We start from the raw sequence: 13,101 nt of genomic DNA, 5'->3' as shown, positions 1-13,101 counted from the left end.
CCCCATCTTTCCTGCTGTAATCCCTCTCCTTCTCTGCAGCCGGACTCAGCTAATTGGTCACGTCCATACTGTGACATGGGGACCTGACATAATTGCTGGACAAATAGTGAGGCGTTCGGCTTCGGACCTGTCTCGGCGAGGCTGTGTGCACCAGCTGACTGGAAGGCCTAATTACCGCCGCAGCTCCAACACTTGCTAATTGGCAAATGCTTCCAACAAAGAAGTATGTGTGCATGTCTTTGTGTTTGTGCGTCGATGCCCGCACAAAATGTATTCCTTTTATTTAGTTCAGGGTGAGTGTGAAAGTGGAGAAAAAAAATAATCAGAATAAATGCAACAAAAATATTAAAATGTAGGAGGGAAGAGAACTTCAAGGTGCCACGTTCCTGTTCTGTTCTCCCCAGAAACACTTTCTTGAAAATACCCAAGGATAATTGTGTGTCTATCTTGTGTGTCTACACTTATTTTACATAATGAGAGTGAACTCTACAATATTACTTTTTCTGAGTTTAGATTTTCATTAGCTGCAAACCACAATAATCACGACTTAAAAAAGTGTTTACTTACGTACTTCACATGCTTTCATCTGCCTGTACTACTACTTCGATTCAAACTATTTACAGTAGGTATTCAGATGTGTGTGTGTATATATATATATATATAATTTTGGGCAACATGAGCAAAATTTAAAATAAAATAATAAAGTAAAATTTAATGTAGCAGTAATACCCAGTTATTCTTCTTTCTAGTATATTTAGTAAGTATTGTTATTATTACTATAATAGGTAGTTATAGTAGTTGTATTAGTAGTAGTATTAAGGCCACAAGTATTTTGTGTCCACAATTCATGAATCCGTGTTCATTTCTTAAACTAAAACACTGCATTAGACTAACTGTGATTTGCAAAGCAACCATTCAGGTGTTTATGAAAACATCCATCGTTGCTGTAATAAAAAGCTGTTTGTTGGTCGCTGTAGTACCTGACAGTGTGACTGTACAACAGCATGTACTCTGACTCTGAGTATCCACACTCACACCTGTCAAAGTCCCATCGGAAAGAACGAGAACAAGGTAAGCGAAAGAACCCGAGCAAACGGAGCAGTTGACAGAGTTAACAAAATATTTTAATCACATAAGTACGTGTAATATTTGCAGATGACTGCTTCCATTCCCAGGAACATCAAAAAGAATTATCCTATTGCAAAACCCCTGAAATATTTGACCACCCGCTCACTTCACCCACAGCCCTGAAGAGGGGAGCCGGCCCTCCGCTGCCTCAGAACAGGCTTCCTATTGTTGGTGTTTGGGTGCAGCTGCACGCTCTCTCTCTCTGATGAGTTGAGCATGTCTGCCAGGCAAACAATATTCATCAGGACTGCGCCCAGAGAACCGCGGGGTGACACGGAGTTCACGGTCAGAGCTGGACAGTTGGTGGGAATCTGTCATTGGTCCGAGGTATGGCAGCCTTCGGCCACGGTGAGGCGTTTGAACTGGGGGCATCAAAACGCCGCCACGTGACGATAAGACGTCCCCACGGCAGCGGCTATCAAGATTAGAGCCTTCATTTACTGTAAACAGTGTGTAGTACCGTAGTACCAGAGCAGTGGTGTGTGTGTGTGTGTGTGTGTGTGTGTGTGTGCGAGCACAGCTGACGTACGCAGTAGTGCTTACAGGAGGCTCGGTCGGATGTAGCTCAACCCCCCGCTGAGCTCGTGTCCTCGTCACAGTTCAGCAGATGTCTCGCAGACGTGTGTTTGTGACTCGGTGGAAGCCGATGTTTGCGGTGACTTCAGGCATGTTTACATTACAGAGACGCAGTACTGAGTCACCGTGTTAGGTCAAGAGTAAATAACACTTTCCAGTAAATGTGATACTTAGCATAACATACATGTATTCTTAAAAAAAAAAAAAAACCTTCTATACTAGTATTTGGTCAGATACTTCCATGGAATACTAGTACTTGAAAACATGTGCCGATCCAGCAACCCACAACCAGCTGCGCACCAGTCAGTCAGTGTTGTGTGTTTTCCTACTGCAGTTCAGTGTCTCACTGTCCTCATGTGTAGTTTAGTAAGAAGGTCAACAAGGTCAGCAGTTTGGAGGGATTTTAACTTCAGGGTCAAGATTCAAAACATCTGAAGTCACTGAGAATATTTCACCGTCTCACCACATGGTTATTTTTTTTTTTATTATATTCATTATTTGACCATGATTGTGTCAATTGAACTGCACGAACTAGTATAAAAGCTCTGCTCACTTTCTGGCTGGCTTAATGTTTGAAACTACATGGAAAGTTGAATATTATTTATCTGTATTTTTTAATATTTTGATTAAAATTAATTATCATTAATATTGTTTCATTAGTACAATTTTTATTTTTAATATAATATGTTTTTCTTTTTTAATATTGTTTCATTAGTACAATTTTTTATTTTTTATTTTTAATATAATTTTTATTTTTTGGTCTGTATTTTCAGTATATATTTTTAATGCAACAACAGCTTTTTTTCACATAGGAATATTATTTAACTTTGGAAAGAAATATTCTTCTGTTAATGAGGCTCCAAACATTCACTTTGGTTCTCTCTCTCACACACACACACACACACACAGCATGTCACCCTATTTCCCACAGAGCTGTGCCACCCAAACCAAAGATGTATTTGCGATGGACCGTCCTATTTTTAAACATCAGTAACGTCGATGAACATTAAAAGCTAAATCACAGCTAACGGCCGAGCCTTGAACCAAAGCTACCGTATGTCGTTAAAGAGAAAACTAACAACAATCATTCTTCGTTTACTTGTTGCCACTATTTTCCCACCAAACATCTGCTCGCCATCCTCTCACTGAGGTGAAAGACAGGACTGCACCAATCATCGTTTGGGTGACCACTGAGGAAGAGTGAATATCCATCACCTCCAGCGTTGTGCTGTCAAGGTCATTCCTTTCCCTCCTCTCTGACTGTGTCATCAGTGAGGATAAAGCGGAGGGGCTGGTCCCTGCTCGACATCTCATTAGCTGCTCATCGATATTTATCAGTCTTAATCAGAGCTGAGGCGGCCCACTGTGATTCCCTTCTGTGTGTGAACGCAATCATGCCTCACCCCCTCCTCACCCCCCACTGTCCTTGATTTACAGGAGGTGGAAACATTTAGACATGGGTGAGAAAGAAAAAAGGAGAGAGAGAGAGAGAGGGAGGATCATTTGTCCATCTATTCATTTAGATCTATTGCACAGACTTACATCATTTAGCGACACGCTAACAGTTTATAACAGTCAGGTGACCATATGGAAACGATGGCGACTAATGAGTTAACGTTCAGACGGCAGGTCTTGCTTTAGGTCTGTTTTTTTTTTTTTTGGTTGTTCATATTATGGTGTAAATACAGCCTTAGAGAGTGTGTGTCCTATTTAATAGGTTACCAAAAAAGGGGCGTAAAATTTAAGTCAAAAGGGTTCAATTATATTTTCTTTGTTCAAAAGCCGGTGTGACAGTTTTCAGCCATCAGGTGTCCAGTTTTACACTCCGACCCCTCGGCTAACAAGGCCAAAGTGATGCAGCCTAATGGCAGGTGGCAGCCGAACAAAGATGAAGCGGGGGGGGGGCTTGGTTAATGTGTTAACATTCCTGTGGGGCTCACGGCTGTGTGGGTTTGAAAGCCTCTCCTCTCCGTGCTGCCACTGACCTGTAAACACTACAAGTTGCTCGGAGTTGTCATGAAACAAAGGCCAAATGTGCAAAAAGTTCTCCGTGATTAGAAGCCGTGATCGAAGACTTTTCTTCGACAAAATAAAACACTGGAACGCTGCGATGTTGTATTTCAGAGCACCTTTGATGAACGTCTATTGTATTTGCTCAGCGCTCCTCCGAACGCATCACTCTACGCCCGTTTGCATCACCATCACAGCCAGTCAGTCAGTCACAGCTGCGGATTCTGATTGGTCGAAAGTGACCGATTTCTCATCTCGCCCGCGGCCCAAACGCTCACAACATGGCGGACCGGGGTCGTTCAAAGGCCACCGCGTGATGCATCCTGGGTATTATTGTGGCCTCTTTTCCATGAAGAAAGAGGTCGGTTGTGAAAACGAAAATGTAGGGCAGCTGGTAATCAGAGTCGCCTTCATTTTGCGTAACTAGATGCAGATTTGAATAAATATTCACACCTTTAATCTAGTTAGCCTTGATGCTACACCAGTGAGCGCTGTGTTTAATGGCTGCGTCGAGAGAAGTCTAAACACGCTCGGCTCACATATGGCTCATTAACAAAGATTTGCATCAAGCCTAATTTAGCAGAGTGAGCTATCAGGGTGTAAATGGTGTCCAATGAAGAACAATAAAGGCTCTCCATAGTTAGCAGTGGTAATTACCTCTCATTACTTTCTACATCATTAAGGACGTCACATTAAACACTGGGAAAACATTGAATAAAGGCAATGCTGTGCACATCAAAGGCTGCCCATGAACCCCACTTCTACAAGACGAGAATGTGTTCATGCGTGAACCGTGTCAGTCATCGATATGCGTGAAAATGTTCAAGGAAAAAGAATGCTAAGTTGTAAGTTGTATGCTAAGTGACTAGGAAATCAGTTTGACATCAATGAATCAATGACTTTGGCCCCTGTTCCTTTAATCCTGATGAAAGTCTTCCATTTAGCACTAGTGGTCTGCTAATGATATCTACTGGGTTTTCAGCTATTCAAACACACACCATCAGACAAGGTGAAGGAAAAGTAACACGGTTGATTTGAATCAACAGAAACATCACTAAAATCCTCTGGTTATTTTTCCAGAAAAATCCCCTCAAAAATATTAATATTTAATTTATGTTTAATATAAATTAAACTAATAGAAAAATTATAAAAAACTCACAATTATCATTATTACCATTGGTAGTAATAGTAGTAGGAGTACGAGTAGTATTAGTAGTAGTGTTTTCCATATTAAGTCCAACCATTAATATATTCAAATGTGTTCTGTTTTATGCAGTTGTGTGTGATTCCACCACAGTCCGTCCTCCTCTGTCGGAGACCGTGTGTGGCGGTTCATGTTTACATTCATGGCTTCGCCTTGCTGCAAACAGCTGCGTGTCTTCACAGAGATGGTTTTGCTGTGATGACATCAGAAATGTCAGAATTAATGGCAGGTTTATTATAGAAATCTCGACATGCTTGAGAACAACAATACAAGCCCTGCTCACTCACATGCTTCAGTGATCTCCTGTGATGTGATTTAAAAAACATCATATGAGAGGCACTGGAGTACAGATGGAAGACGGGGAAATTAGAGCACAGCCTGATAATCACCCGTGCTTTTAGAAGATCAGCTCTGATTTGAAAATTAGTCAAACTAGCAACGAGAAAAATACAAATTTAGTGATGAATTTTTGAAGCAAATATTTGTATTTGTTTTATATGTCATAAAATAAATTACTTGCTGTAAAATTATTTAATTTAACCTCAACCTACCTCTTTTACTCATGATTAAACACATCTACATACAACCTTTACAATGTTAAATAAATCCAGAGTATTTGGTTATTTATCAATATTATTAATATTATTATTATTATATATTTTTTATATATCTGTAGAAAACCAACTTGGTCTGCTTGATCATGCATTAACGTCATACCAGGCATGATTTCCAAGAGCAAAAACAAAAAAAAAAAAAAAAAATTGACCTAATGGATGACTTTTAATAAATATAAATAAATAAATATTTAAAAATATGTACAGACTAAAGTTACGTTAATTATTTGTCTTAAATTAAATTTTTTTGAATATTCAAAATAAAATAATATATAAAAATTGTACTTCTGCTGTTTAACTGATGTCCATAATAAAATAATAACACATACTACAGAGATGTATTTGATGTATTTGAAGTATTACCATGTATCCTGTATCCACCTTCCACCCTGCAGCCCATCTGGACCAAAACTGAATTCTCTCACTCTAAACTGGCTGCCGTGTCTAGCAGAGATAATGGGCCTGTGTTTAATGAGCGATCGGACATTGTTTTTCCTCAGGACATGTTCACGGTGATTACTGCCAGACATTACTGCCGGTACCAGGGAACAGTCATTACATACACATTAAAGTGTAAACAAAAACAGAGGCACCTTCACAAACTTAATAACAAACATGGAACAACCACTTCTTTAGTGAGAGATACACAGAGAGAATGAGGTTTTGTGTTGTCGTGTTGAGTCAGGTGCTGAAAATGAGCACACATGGAGTTAAATTCCAGCACTTGACATTCTCCTGACTCTGCTTCCACTTCAATCCCATATATGTACAGTTGCACCTTTTGCCTCAGTTGCCACATTTATTTTAATTCCCTCCACCATCTGCCCTTGTTTCCAGGGTCGTGAGCGGTCAAGTTCACTGATATCAGCTTGAGCTGAGGCGTTAAAAATGCTGAGGTATTGCAGTATTCTCTCATGGCTTTTTTTTTCTTTCTGAATGCAGATCAGATCCTCATGTTTTTCTCTCCACGGACACAAAACAACGACTGGGAAACTTTAAAAAATACTTCTCTACGCTGACAATGCAGTGATATGAACATTTAAGTTCGTATTAATGTATTGTTTTATACATAGGTGGTCCAGATAGTAGAATGTAATACATTTTTTGTATTATATATATCACCTAAGAGTCATCAAAAACATTGTTTACATTTGGTAAAACAATGAATAAAAAGGGCAAAGTAAGGCCCGGGGTTCAGCTTTCTAATCCCTGCAATACCCACATTTCCCCTATAGATGTTGTAAGAAATAATAATTTTTTTTTAGCATTTTAGCCTTTATGCGTGACTTTTACATGAGTTCACACGAACGCTCCATCAATCTGCTCCTGCCTCCCCTCCCCCCGTTCAATTTTAAGACAATTGTGGGCCCTGAGTCAAAAAGTTTGCCCACGCCTGGCCTAAAGGTTAGAAAACACTAGTTTAAAGTCTATATTTCACAGACGGCAATAGGAAACAACAAGGAGGTTTAATCTGTAATGATTAAAAGTAGACAAGATCAACATCAATCGTACATAACTAAATGGTGACGATGAAATGACGCCTGTGTTGTTCTACATTGTTCTTCAAAGTGAAGTTTCTTTTCACATTTAGGGAACAGTCGCAGCACACAAGGTGCAGGAGTAAAGGAAAGTGTCAGCTGTGATGAATAGCTTTCAATCAGGCCGCAGAATTGGTGCACACACCTCCAAGGAAGGACTTTGTCGAGATAATTGCTGCTCTAACGAATGGCCCTTACTTTTGGTGAATTCCATTACAGTCCACTGATGTGTAAAAGTTGAGTTTTAAAGTAAAAAAATCTATTTATCCTTGAAAAAGATCAAAAGGCCAGGAAAAACATGTAATTAAAAAGTTCATATTTATGAAGAAAAATCGAATTCTTCAGGCAGTGTTTTGGGCTTTGCAAAAACTTTTTTCACACTTTGGTCTTTTAATTTGTCTAAAATCAAACTACAAAATACCGATCAGGAACATGGGATGTAATATCTTGTACCAGTGAAGTTTGAAGTTTGAAAAGAAGAAAGAAGTCAATTTTTTCTGCCCTTTATTTTCCTGAAGAAAAGAGAAAGATGTTTTTAATAAAATGACTATAAGTGGCTTCAAATCTTGAGCTCAAGGCTAAAAAACCCTGATATTTGCAAAGAGAAAAAGGAAAAGAGGGAAGGCTCAAGGCTAAAAAACCCTGATATTTGTAAAGAGAAATAGGAAAAGAGGAAAGTATCTGTAAAATTGTGAAGAAATATCATATTCATCATAGAGAACCTGCAAACAGCAATTAAACTGAGGGTGATGACTCATATGGGACAATGACATTTAAAATTAAATAAATAAAATAATGAAAAACACTAGTCAAAGGTGATGTTTTCCAGTTCTTGTATTCACCTTGATCTTTTGTGTCTATAATTAAAAAGAATTGTTTCCGCAAACCCTTTTCTGAATTTCTTTTTTTTTTTAGTGGGCCATTCATTTGAATTCATGCATTTTATTTTAGTTTTTAGTAGAAATTACAGTATTATGACTCGTGTCTTGACCAATAAATGGACTCTTGCCCAGTGGCTCACCCTGCACTTGATACTTTACTGAATCTTAGACACTGGCCCTTTAAAGCGTCAGTTGACCGAGAGCGACTGACATTGTGAGACTGTGAGTGGACAGATGTGTCGGGGAGTCAGGAGCTAGGACATCTGTTACCTCGCAGTGAACACTGATGATATCTTCAGAGGAGAAGAGAGATTTTGCACTTGGGCTGACTGAGAAGATAAGTTATGAGAAACACAGCGGAAAAGAGAGAGAGAGAGAGAGAAAGAGAGAGAGATGTAAGGTCAACTTTAGATCTTATCAATTTCAAAAGTAAAATAGCCTGGCCTGAACGACAGTAAACTCACAGCCCTCAGGACAGGAACTGTTTTTTTTTTTTACCTTTTTGTTTATAGGACAACTAGCTAGTAACCCACAGCTGAAAGTACTGAATGTACCAGAAAACACCACTAACACTGCACTTTTAAAAGCAGCTGTCATAGGAGAGATAGTTTCCAAAGGTGTGAATTAGATTGGCAGATCTGGGCTGCTGTGGCTCCAGGTCGACACGACGGAGCACAAACCAAACAAAACCAAACAACCTGACCAAGAACAACTTCAAGTTCTGGCCAATCAGAGGCGGAGTAAGACGGGTCATGCATGTCTTTGTTGTTGACAGACGTCAGACATAAAGGCAATTACACTTTGTAAACAAGGCCAAAAAACCCAACCTGGAGAGATCGATATTCTCTGAGCAAAGTTACCAAAGTCAAACAACAAGAAGTCTGAAGTTGCTTATAATAATAATTATAATAAAAATAAAACACACTGTTTTCTGGGCTCTTCCATCCTGATGGTTCTCACATAAAAATAATAAAAATAAAAATAAAAAACACACTGTTTTCTGGGCTCTTCTATCCTGATGGTTCTCACTGTGAGTCACAGAAATGAAAGATTAAAGCACAACATCCAGAGAGAATGAAAAATAAATCCTTTTTTCACTTTAAAGATTACCACCCCAAGTGTGATGCCTGCTCACACATATTTTTAATGATTTTATTTAAGGCTTTAATTAGCACAGAGGCAAAATGACAGGATCATTTGCTCAATTAGAAACAAACAAACAAAAAAAAATGCCAACAATGACGTCGTCGTCTGGTTCAAACCAGTGGGGAAACATCCTGAGGTCATGCCCAAACTGGTAATGTGGCGCCAGCGAGGTTATCACGCTGCTGTGCTATCATTAGTGTAAAGGACACGTTGTGCCCCTGCACCTCAGGGTGCACCACACGAACACGCTATCAGGCAGACGGTCACCTCTGAACCCGGGCTCTGCCTTTGTTCCACACATGACAGTAATCAGTGCTGTGGCACTAATTGAAGATTGAAGCGTGTATCATGTCATGATTACAGTGATGGTCGTTCACTTGGTCAACTGTAATCACAAAGGAGGCACGGAAACCCGACCGAGGGAAAACACCAAAGACAACGGGGTTAAATTATAGATTGTGTACGTTCGCATTCTCCCTTGAGCCAAAAGACACCGAGGACACAACAACAACAGACATGGACGTCTGAACTAGAGTAGGGACACGGTAAACTTGAAGTCCACTGGTTGTTTTTTGACAAAGTAAAAAGTCATTATGGAGACAAAATAAAATGGTGGAATTTATAGACAACAGTGGAGTGAAATGTCATCAACCAGGAAAGGACTAGAATATATAAATATATATATATATATGGTCAAACTGGAAGGTTGCGTCCTTCCCTGCGGTCCTTGGAGAGGAGAGCAGAGAGAAACGAGACACTTACCCCGAGGACAGCTGAGAGACAGTGAAGCAAATGAAAGAAACAGCTGAGAAACAATTCAAAAATAAGACACAGCAGTGGTCACAGTTCTCACCGTGTATTAAAGTGAGTCCCAACACGGTTTGTCGTGAAGGAATTGGTAGAAAATAGATAAATATGTGTGTACATCAGGTCAGTACAAGCCAAAACTTTACTTCTTGAATATTCATTACAATAACCATAATTGTGAGTTGCTGTAAGTGCTACAAGTATCCTCGCAGTACTTGTTTTTGGAGAAGTAATGTCTCTGACCTCAACCTCAACTGAAGTTTAGGGTTCGATCCTGACGGAGTCGGCCAAGGATTTCTTAATTACAGGATCAAGCCTCTACATCAGCGACCTCGACCTCCAATGAGCTGAGAGCCAAGGCTGACACTGTTATTTCATCAGCGTTCAACACAAAAAGGCCCTACCATTTTAAAAAGTGTATTTTGTTGTTTAATACTAGAAATACAATGTAATACAACAATACAAACAATTAAAAATACATCTAAAAAAAATAATCCCAGTATGTACCTCAATTGGGGTTCCGCCCTGCGGTTTGAGAACCATTGCTACATGCATAAATCAGCACTGTAGTCAGTGCTTCTTGATCCACTCTCAGCTCCCTCTTACTCATCTCCAGGTTCTGTACCACGATGTCAATAATATAGAAAATACATTTTCAACTATGTGAAACAGAAATAGGATTTTTTTTTATTAACTTTCATGAAAATTGAGCCATAAATTATGGCGTGCACAGAAATGTAATAATAACTTAACGTGAGGCATTTTCATAAAAAAAAAATCATATATATATATATATATACAGTATATTCTGATCTACAGCATGGTGTTCAGGTGAGCTGGCACAGCTTCACCGTGTTCATCCAAAGTCTCAAACCAAACACGGGAGTCACAGCGAGACGGAACTAAGTCGAAGGACAGATGCAGTAATGAGGCCCATCCACTCAGACTGACGTCAGCAGGCAGCACACAGTCGGAAACATCAGGGCCACACAAACACACGTATCAGCAACTTTATTTGCTGTGATAAATCCACGCAGTGGTCAATTCCACAGGATAAATCAGTGCTCTTATAATGACAGTATAAAATTACATGACGAACAACTGCTCCGTCTCAGAAATCCAGTTGTCTATATGCAACTCAATATTGTTTTATTCCCTTTCCTCAAAGTCCGGAGCCGTTACATACCTCTTTCCAATCCAGGCTTGCTTTGCCCCAAAGTGGAATAAAACACGATTAATGATTTCAATTACTCTGACCCCGCTTGCCATTTACAGTGCCTGAAGTCTGGGCGAGGGAGCTGTGCTGCATAAAAGCCGACGGTGAAGGACATTTACTGGAGGAATGATTCAGTGAGGGCTCTGGCAGTTTGTGCTGGCTCATCAGAGGTGGAACAGAGCGTCTCTTTGTGCCGGAGCCTTCCTATGGCTCAGCTAGGAAACCACATTGTAGATTCATCGAGCTGAGGCTGCCGCCCTGACATTCTCTGTTATATACCATTATAAGAATGCAGATTGGATTCTTTGAGTTTTTCTGTGTGTGTGTGTGTGTGCTTCCTGGACTTGGACATCCATTGAGTCACCTTTTAATTCATAGATTCAGTTGTGATTTAAAAAAAAAAAAAAGCAGGGAGGTAAAGTATCGATCTGAAGCTAACGAAATTTGATTTTTTTTTATGTGCATGACATCGTCTTTGCTGTAGTAAAGTTTTGTAATTTATTTTTTTCTTTGTTTTTTTTAAAGAATGTTTTCATTATTGGGCTCTGACTTTTGTGGATATCTGTTCTATTGTGTCATTATTGGGCTCTGACTTTTGTGGATGTCTTCTGTTCTAATCTGTTCTATTGTCTTGAATTGTATTAATTTGAGATTCTGAGCTTTAAAAACTGAAATGACACTGAATGATTGGAGAGTTACTGGAAATACAAAAAAAAAATCTTTTTTTTTTTCTTCTCCTGACTGTGTAACCAACCAGTACAGGTTAAAATAAACTGAAAAAGTCCGAGTTTTTCAGGTAGATGTGACGATCATTCATCTAGTTAGAACTTTAATAATAGGAGTGTAATAAAATAAAACATCCAGAGTTTCACATTTTATGGAGGGAACAAGTATTTTTGTGACTTTTTATGTGTTTTCAATTGTGAATTGAGCTCCTTTCAAACTGTCAGTTTTGCTGCTCAGAGACATTTCCAAGTTTGAGATGAAAATAAATTAGTAGAAGAGAACAGTACCTTAAATTATTAAGTCAGGGTGAAAGGAAAGAAATATAAACTATCCCCTTAATCTACTAGTATTAGCAGCTAACAGGCTAGCCTTCTGCCATCGCTGCTAATATAATATATATGAAAGGCAAAAAAAGCAGCTAACAGGCTAGCCTTCTGCCACCGCTGCTAATATAAGTGAATGGCAAAAAAATAAGCTAGATTCAGATGTAAACATCTGTGACAAAGAGAGTCTGAACTGTAAAACGATGTAATGGAACAGAGTCAAGAAAACTGGTTTGATGTTTTGCCAAATGATATTGTCGGGTCAACGTGAAGTAACACTCCAAAGGTTCTCTTTAATTATCCCGACTAAACCGGGCCAGCAGGAAAATGTCTGTCATTTACGATGTCACCATTTGTGAGTGCTTTAAAGAATAATAAGCACCAAGTTTGGTGAGTGGGTCAACGGGTTGTTCCACTTACATGGATGCTACAAAATTAACAGGAGAGTGGAGCTGTCAATTTTTTCTTCTCGTCCACACACACACACACACACACACAAACACAAGCACAAATGGGGTTGAGGCTATTATTAAAAGGGTTGGTATATAGAGAATGTAACTTCTAAAAAATAAAAATATTTTGTAAAATGATATTATTATCATTATTATCATTATTTATTATGACTACGCAGTGTTTTTATTTTAGTGAAGCCATGCAAAGAAAAGACATAAAGGTTTGACTCAAACTGGGTTTAGTGTTTAGTTTTACATTTAACATGTATTTTTATCTTCATTTCAAACACTTAAAAAAAAGGTTTGACTCAAACTGGGTTTAGTGTGATCTATAAACACGCCTTGTTTTTACATTTAACATGTATTTTCATCTTCATTTCAAAAACTTAAAAAAGGGGAAAAAAAAGTATTTTTAAAAAAGGGTCAATCATCTGAAACTCCCATGACCCCCTGCGGTGCCTCAGTGGACTCCGTGGGGCT

This window comes from Cynoglossus semilaevis, chromosome 2 (genome assembly GCF_000523025.1).
Source record: "Cynoglossus semilaevis isolate Cse_v1.0 chromosome 2, Cse_v1.0, whole genome shotgun sequence".
Lineage (NCBI taxonomy): Eukaryota > Metazoa > Chordata > Actinopteri > Pleuronectiformes > Cynoglossidae > Cynoglossus > Cynoglossus semilaevis.
The sequence above is the reverse complement of the archived record's forward strand: the minus strand, read 5'-3'. Positions refer to the sequence as shown.